Below are 9,614 nucleotides of genomic sequence, written 5' to 3'. Positions count from 1 at the left end.
TCAATTATAGTTGGATATATTATGAAATGGTATGCATGCCGTCAACTTTCGATGAAATGAAAGTTTGTCTTTTAAAAACGAATGCAATATTTGTAAAATGTATCATATAGAGGTCAAGTACCTCGCGATGTAACCAAATGTAATGTATTCATCCAGATGGATTAGGACGGGTCGTTAAAGTACACTATGACTCGACCTTAATTGTTAGACAGATATTGACCATTATATATATATATATATATATATATATATATATATATATATATATATGTGTGTGTGTGTGTGTGTGTGTGTGTGTATATATATATATATAGGTATATATATGTATATATACATATATATGTATATATATGTATATATGTATATATATATATATATGTGTATGTACATATGTATATATATGTATATATATACATATATATATATATACACATATATATATATATATGTGATGACCCGAATTTTTCCGACTACTTGATTATACTATTTATATGATTTACTAATTTCGACATGATAAGCGATGAATTTTAATAAGTCTTGAACCTCCGGAAAGAATTTTATATAAGCAGTTGACCATCCTTTCATTCCTACGATTCACGAACGTCATAACTTGTATTAATTAGATATATGTGTATATATACATATATTTAACTTGAAAATATGATAATTAAATATCTCATTAAGTATATTAACAAAGTATTATATATATATTTTCATACTACTAATTCAAAGAGTTTTTGAACAATATATATGTTACTATTTAAACGACGTAATTAACTTAAATTAAAATGTATTTACATACAATGTACTACGAGTGTAAATACATCCTTATAAGTATTGAATACACTTTATAATATACCAATACATATAAAGGATAGCTATACTTGTATTTCCGTTCAATTTCCTCAAGAATTCTACTCGCATTCTTACGGTATTTTTACCCGTATTATACACAGCTTCTAGAAGTATTTACTATTGGTATATACCAATAGAAATCTGAAATTATTTGTGTAATATGTCATCCATGACCTAATCAATTTAATATGTCATCCATGACTTAATACATTTTAACTTATCTTAGATATTTTCACTAAAAACCAAATTTTCAAGCCTATAAATAAGCACCATTTCTAACTCATTTTTACACACACTTGCAAGAACTCTCTCAAGTTTTGTTCTACTACTTCTTTCCAGCAACTTTACATTCTAAACTTGAGGTAAAAACTCTACTTCAACTCTTGTTCAATTCATATGTTTATAGCTATCTATATAAGAGTTTATAAACTAGAACATAGTTTAGTTGATTCTAAACTTGTTTGAAAAACTAATTTAATCTTTCTAAATTAACTCTAATAACACTTATTTATATGTATTATGATGTTATATTAAGTTAATATAAGAACTTATAACTTGTACATATGAAGAACACCTTGAAACTTAACATATATCCTTTAATCTCCATTCGGTAAAAAGCGGGCTGTTTTGGGTTGGGAATTAAAAACCTATCTTAAACTTTGAGTTCGAGGCTAAGACTATGGAAATATGTTAATATATGTAAATAAGACTTCCAGTATTTTTTTCATGATTTTAGACAAAGTGGAAGTATTTTATCAAAAATCATATATTGGGTGGATGCCGGGATTTTTTCCAAATCTGTCCACCAACACAAAAAGAGTGTAAAGCTCTAAAAATTACTACTTGGGATGAACTTTTCAAATTTGTTTTGTAAAATTTACTTCTTAAGGAATCCATAGCAATTTGATTCACTTTAAAGGAGTTGTAATGAATATTTGACGAGCAAAACAAAATCTGCTAAAATTAACGTTGTATGGACGAAATTTATATTATAAAAACTATATTAACCATATCCTTGTTAACTTTTCCTATATCCTATATATATTTGTACATTTTATCATTAGTATAACAAAATATTATAATCTTGGTTAATTCCGAGATTGTATATATATAATAATCTTGGTACGTTCCATGACAATACGTGCACAATACGTTTTGATAAATCCTAAGACAATACGTACACAATACGTCTTAGTTAATTCTAAGACAATAAGCATACAATACGTCTCTGTATTAATGCAAGACAATACGTACACAATACGCCGTGGGGTAATTCTAAGATTATATATATATACCGATTAATGGACTTTTCGAACTATTTTGGACTACCAACATAAAATGTTAAAAATTATTCTATAAGTATTCTATGAACTTGTTTTTTTTTCATATGTCGTATTATTATCTGAATCATTATTATTATTATAGGTTCGTAAATCCAAGGACGATGGCCATATTTTTAATAAGTTGAAAACTTATTATTAATATACTTTTACTACCATGAGTATATAGTCCCATTTTTAAACTCTACAATATTTTGGGATGAGAATACATGCATTTTATGTTTTACGCTATGGACACAAGTACTTAAAATATATTCTACGTTGAGTTGTACCACCTTGCATATCTTCCCTAATAGCTTGGTAACTAATATTTACATGTTGTAAGAACATGTAAACGTGAATCCTATTGATAGATCAACCAGGCTAGTCGCTCTAGTATCGTAAACGGTTGCATAGTACTTCGTTTTTACTACACTTGGTACGGTGTAGGGAGATTTCATAATAAAGGGAATATGCCACATTAATGGTTAAGTATGGTTACCGAAGCGCTCAACAACTTATAGAATATCTTTATTGAAATATTTGTAACTATGAAATCTTGTGGTCTATATTTATATCGATGCTAGCTTTAAACCTATATTTTTCACTAACCTTTGTGTTGAATGTTTAAGCATGTTTATTCTCAGGTCCTTAAGAAAGTCTTCCGCTGTCGCATTATCTGAGCAAGCTTTGCATGGAGTCTCATGCTTTTGTTTAAAAGAGGGTTGCATTCAATAAAACCTTGGTCATGTATTATATTCGACTGTTATGTCACCTTTGTAATATTTGAAAATCGATGTATCATGGGGATTATTTTGTAAATAATCGCTCATATGTTTGAAACTCGTATTATGTATAATAATGGTGTGCTTTTTATGAAACGAATGCAATATTTTCTAAAACGTATCATATAGAGGTCAAATACCTCACTATGGGACCAATGAATAACGTACTACGTTTATAGTAATATGGCGGGTTGTTTCAGTTTGTATCAGAGCAGAGGTCTTAGCGAACCAGAAATTGCATTAGTGTGTCTGACCGGTATTTGTTAGGATGCATTAGTGAGTCTTGACTTTGACCAAACTTGTTTTTGAAAACCATCGCTTATCATTTTTGGTCAAAAATTGAATATTATAACATATAAATATTATGTGATATATTTCTAATGTGGTAGTTAATGTGTGATAGATGTCTACTTCTAGCACCAATCTCATTATCACATTTAGCGACTCCGAAGAGGAATCTCCAGCAAAAGTACCAATCATTGACTTATCTGATAACCACGATGACTCGAAGAAAGATGTATTAATCATCTATATAACTGATGACGATGATGACCTAAAGTGGGATGCATTTTTGGAAGATTCACAAATTCCAGAAGAACCAGAAGTGAAAGAACCTGAAAACGATCCGGAGGCGGAGGAGGAAGTCAAAGAAATTTCTAAACAAGATTGGAATAACGCAACAAGGGATGTTAAACTTCCTATTGTAGTAGGGCTTGAGAACCGACACCTTTTACCACCAAACCACCCTTACCATATAAATCTCCCTGATAATCCCACCAAGATACCAAGTACCTCCAACCCACGACCAACAACAAAATACACTGTGCGTCTATCCCTCATTCCACCTAAACAAATTGATTCACCAACAACTAAAAGGCCCCGTCATTTTTAAATCACCTCCCGCTATGATAACATTTCACGCCATGTATAATATTATGTAGTGTGCTTTATTTTATCCTACATATGTATTATGTAAAATATACCTATGTGAAATACTGGTATTGTATTGCTATATCATGAATAGGCGTGAAATAATTATGTGATTTTACTTTAAATTTTTCATAATAGAATATTATCTAGATTGTAGTAGTTAATTTTTGTACTAAACTATTAAGTATGAACTTTAACGGGTAGGTAATACCCTATAAATAATTATAAAATGCTAATAAGAAGAAAATGCTTTTATAATAATTGGTTCATATTATTAATATGCCATGATGTACCATTAATTACTCACTACATCTATAATATTCTATGTGATTAATTATCTTATATGTTTATTGAAGAAACATGGCTCGATTAAACCGAATGACGGAATAAGAAATTGAGGAGCTTATCAATCAACGCGTAAACGACCGTATGCTTTGGGTCGAAGCGGCAAGAGCATCAGCAAATAACACCAACCCTCGTGTTGGATGCACATATAAAGCATTTCAAGGTTGCAAACCTTCATCATTCAGCGGAACAGAAGGACCAGTCGGTTTAACCCGATGGTTCGAAAAGCTCGAGTCCATATTTAAAATCAGTGGTTGTGCGGAAGGGTATAGGACAAAGTATGCTTCATGCACATTACAGGATGGTGCACTTACATGGTGGAAAAACTATGTAAAAGCTGTAGGGGGCGATGAAGCATATGATACTCCTTGGGAGGAGTTGAAAAATATGCTAATCAATGAATACTGCCCAAGGAACGAGGTTAGAAAAATGGAAGCCGAGTTACGAAATCTGAAAGTTTTCGGAACCGAACTTACCAACTATAACAGGAAATTCATGGAATTAGACTTGTTATGTCCTGAATTGGTACCAACGGAAGAGCGAAAGATTGAATTGTACAAAGATGGTCTGCCAAAGAACATCAAGGCCAATGTTACAGCATCCAAACCCAAGACAATTCATGAAGCTATAACCATGGAAAACGAGCTAATGGATCAGATCATCCTGGATAAGAACGCATCAAATACCGATGCCAAGGTATCGGATAACAAAAGAAAGTGGGATGGAAACCGTGATCGAGGTCACCAACAACAATCTCTCAAGAAACAGGAAACCATGCAAGGTACGGGTAGTGGTTCAAGTTCAGGTTACAAAGGACGAAATCCCTTATGTAACAGATGCCACAAACATCACACTGGTTTTTGTAATGTGGTGTGCAACAAATGTAATCGAAGGGGTCATCTTGCTGAAGATTGTTGGGTTCCCGTTACAAATACAAATGGCACCAAGACTCCTGCCACCAATGCAAATAGAACTGCCTTGGCTACTGTTACTTGTTACAGGTGTGGGAAACAGGATCATATTAAGAGCCAGTGCCCGAATCCAGAGAAGAATAATGAACCTGCACGGGGAAGAGCATTTGTTATTAATGCTAGAGAGGCGTGTGAAGACCCGGAGCTTGTTACGGGTACGTTTACCATTAATGACTTATCTGCATCTATTATATTTGATACTGGTGCTGATAGAAGTTACATGTGTAGAGACTTTTACGCTAAATTAAATTGTTCATCATTACCTCTAGATGCTAAGTACATGATTGAGTTAGCTAATGGTAAACTAATTAAAGCCGATAAAATTTGCCGTGATTGTAAAATAAATTTAGCCGGAGAAACGTTTAAAATTGATTTGATACCCGTAGAATTAGGAAGTTTTGATGTAATAATCGGCATGGACTGGATGTCCAAAATAGGAGCTGAAGTTGTGTGTGCCAAGAAGGCAATTCGCATTCCCCGTAAGGATAAAACGGAAGTAATGATTTATGGAGAGAAGGGTAACTCAAAGCTAAAACTCATTAGCCGCTTGAAAGTCCAAAAGTGCTTGAAGAAAGGGTGCTATGCTATCCTAGCACATGTTAATATAGTCGAAATGAAAGAAAAAGAGAAGAGCATTAATGACGTGCCTGTGGCAAGAGATTTTCCTGAAGTCTTTCCGGAAGAGTTGCCGGGATTACCTCCATTTAGATCTGTAGAATTTCAAATAGATCTAGTACTAGGAGCTTCACCAGTGGCTCGTGCTCCATACAGACTTGCACTGTCTGAGATGAAAGAGTTACAAAACCAGTTACAAGAATTACTGGACCGTGGATTCATTCGACCGAGCACTTCACCGAGGGGAGCTCCGATTTTATTCGTCAAGAAGAAATATGGATCCTTTCGAATGTGTATAGATTATCGCGAATTAAACAAGTTAACTATCAAGAATCGGTACCCATTACCGAGAATTGATGACTTGTTTGATCAGCTGCAAGGATCACATGTTTACTCCAAAATTGATCTAAGATCGGGTTATCATCAGTTGCGTGTCAAAGAAGAAGATATTCCGAAAACTGCATTTCGAACACGCTACGGTCATTATGAATTTTTTGTCATGCCGTTCGGGCTGAAAAATGCACCAGCTGTATTCATGGACTTCATGAATCGGGTATGCAGTTCGTATTTGGATAAGTTTATTATTGTCTTTATTGATGACATTCTTATTTATTCTAAGAATGAAGCAGAACATGAACAACATTTAAGGTTGGTGCTGGAACTGTTAAAGAAAGAACAGTTATACGCAAAGTTTTCCAAGTGCGCTTTTTGGCTGAAGGAAGTACAGTTTCTTGGACACATTATCAGTAGTGAAGGAATTCAGGTTGATCCAGCCAAGATTGAAGCCATTGAAAAGTGGGAGACCCCAAAGACTCCAACGCAAATACGCTAATTTTTGGGTCTTGCTGGCTATTACAGAAGGTTTATTCAAGATTTTTCTCGGATAGTCAAACCATTAACAGCATTAACACACAAAGGGAAGAAGTATGAATGGACTTCTGAGCAGGAAGCTGCATTTCAATTATTGAAGAAGAAGTTGACTACATCGCCTATTCTATCATTACCTGAAGGGAATGATGATTTTGTAATTTATTGTGACGCTTCGCGACAAGGTTTTGGTTGTGTCCTCATGCAACGAAAGAAGGTTATTGTATATGCATCCCGACAACTGAAGATTCATGAACAAAATTATACGACTCATGATCTAGAATTGGGAGCAGTGGTGTTTGTATTAAAGATTTAGAGACACTACTTGTACAGGGTTAAATGTACTGTGTATACCGATCATAAAAGCCTTCAACATATCTTCAACCAAAAACAACTGAACATGAGGCAACGTAGGTGGGTCGAGCTGATAAACGACTATGATTGTGAAATTTGATATCATCCTGGGAAAGCAAATGTAGTAGCAGATGCTTTAAGCAGGAAGGAAAGAGAGCCGATTCGAGTACGAGTAATGAATATGAAGATTCGTACGAACCTCACTACCCAAATTAAGGAGGCTCAACAAGGAGCTCTTTCTGAAGAAAACTTTGGAAATTAGATGCTTAAAGGGTTAGATAAACATCTTATTACACAGGAGGACGGAACCCGTTACTTCGCTGGACGCATTTGGGTACCGAAGTTTAAAGGGTTAAGAAAATTGGTTTTGGATGAGACACATAAGACGAGATACTCGATACATCCCGGAGCTGGAAAGATGTATCAAGATCTTAAAGCACACTTTTGGTGGCCAAATTTGAAAGCTAATATTGCAACGTACATCGGAGAATGTTTGACTTGCTCCAAAGTCAAGGCGGAACATCAAAAATCGTCAGATCTGCTTCAACAACCAGAAATCCTAGAATGGAAATGGGAATGTATTACTATGGATTTCATCACGAAGCTACCAATGACTGCATGGGGTTACGACACCATTTGGGTAATTGTCGATCGTCTCACCAAATCTGCACATTTCCTACCTATGAAGGAAATGGATAAGATGGAGAAATTTGTACGATTATACATGAAGGAAGTTTTTTCAAGACATGGAGTACCTATCTCCATTATATCCGATCGCGACAGTCGGTTTACGTCAAGGTTTTGGCAATCACTACATGAAGCTCTAGGAACTCGTCTGAATATGAGCACTGCATATCATCCTCGGAATGATGGGCAAAGTGAAAGGACCATTCAGACTCTTGAAGACATGCTTAGAGCATGTGTGATCGATTTCGGAAACAGATGGGATAAATATTTACCATTGGCAGAATTCTCATATAACAACAGTTATCATACGAGTATTAATGATGCACCATTCGAAGCACTTTATGGAAGAAAGTGTAGATCCCCTATCTATTAGAACGAAGTAGGTGACAGACAACTGACTGGTCCCGAGATCATACATGAGACTACTGATAAGATTGTGCAAATCAAGGAGAGATTGAAGACCGCCCAAAGTCGTCAAAAGAGCTATGCTGATGTTCGAAGGAAGCCGTTAGAATTTCAGGTTGATGACATGGTTATGTTAAAGGTGTCACCTTGGAAAGGTGTGATACGCTTTGGTAAGAGGGGTAAATTGAACCCAAGATACGTAGGACCATTCAAGATCATTGAACGTATTGGACCGGTGGCTTATCGACTTAAGCTACCACAACAACTTGCTGGAGTACACAATACCTTTCACATCTCGAACCTAAGGAAATGCCTTGCAAAAGAAGACCTCACTGTTCCTCTTGAAGAAATCCAAATCGACGAGAAACTGCATTTTATAGAAGAGCCTATCGAAATCATGGACCGTGAAGTCAAACAGCTCAAGCAAAGCAACATACCTACAGTTAGGGTTCGTTGGAATGCTTGAAGAGGTCCCGAGTTCACTTGGGAAAGAGAGGACCAGATGAAACAGAAGTATCCACATATGTTCACAAACATCGCCCATTAAATAGGTACTACTTCAAATTTCGGGACGACATTTCTTTAACGGGTAGGTACTGTGATGACCCGGATTTTTCCGACTACTTGATTATACTATTTATATGATTTAATAATTTCGACATGATAAGCGATGAATTTTAATAAGTCTTGAACCTCCGGAAAGAATTTTATATAAGCAGTTGACCACCCTTTTATTCCTACGATTCACGAACGTCATAACTTGTATTAATTATATATATGTGTATATATACATATATTTAACTTGAAAATATGATAATTAAATATCTCATTAAGCATATTAACAAAGTATTATATATATATATATATATATATATATATATATATATATATATATATATATATATTCATACTACTAATTTAAAGAGTTTTTGAACAATATATATGTTACTATTTAAACGACGTAATTAACTTAAATTAAAATGTATTTACATACAATGTATTACGAGTGTAAATACATCCTTACAAGTATTGAATACACTTTATAATATACCAATACATATAAAGGATAGCTATACTCGTATTTTCGTTCAATTTTCTCAAGAATTCTACTCGCATTCATACGGTATTTTTACCCGTATTATACACAGCTTCTAGAAGTATTTACTATCGGTATATACCAATAGAAATCTGCAATTATTTGTGTAATATGTCATCCATGACCTAATCAATTTAATATGTCATCCATGACTTAATACATTTTAACTTATCTTAGATATTTTCACTAAAAACCAAATTTTTAAGCCTATAAATAAGCACCATTTCTAACTCATTTTTACACACACTTGCAAGAACTCTCTCAAGTTTTGTTCTACTACTTCTTTTCAGCAACTTTACATTCTAAACTTGAGGTAAAAACTCTACTTCAACTCTTGTTCAATTCATATGTTTATAGCTATTTATATAAGAGTTTATAAACTAGA

Source organism: Rutidosis leptorrhynchoides, chromosome 2, assembly GCF_046630445.1.
Source record: "Rutidosis leptorrhynchoides isolate AG116_Rl617_1_P2 chromosome 2, CSIRO_AGI_Rlap_v1, whole genome shotgun sequence".
In the NCBI taxonomy this organism is placed as follows: domain Eukaryota; kingdom Viridiplantae; phylum Streptophyta; class Magnoliopsida; order Asterales; family Asteraceae; genus Rutidosis; species Rutidosis leptorrhynchoides.
The sequence above is the reverse complement of the archived record's forward strand: the minus strand, read 5'-3'. Positions refer to the sequence as shown.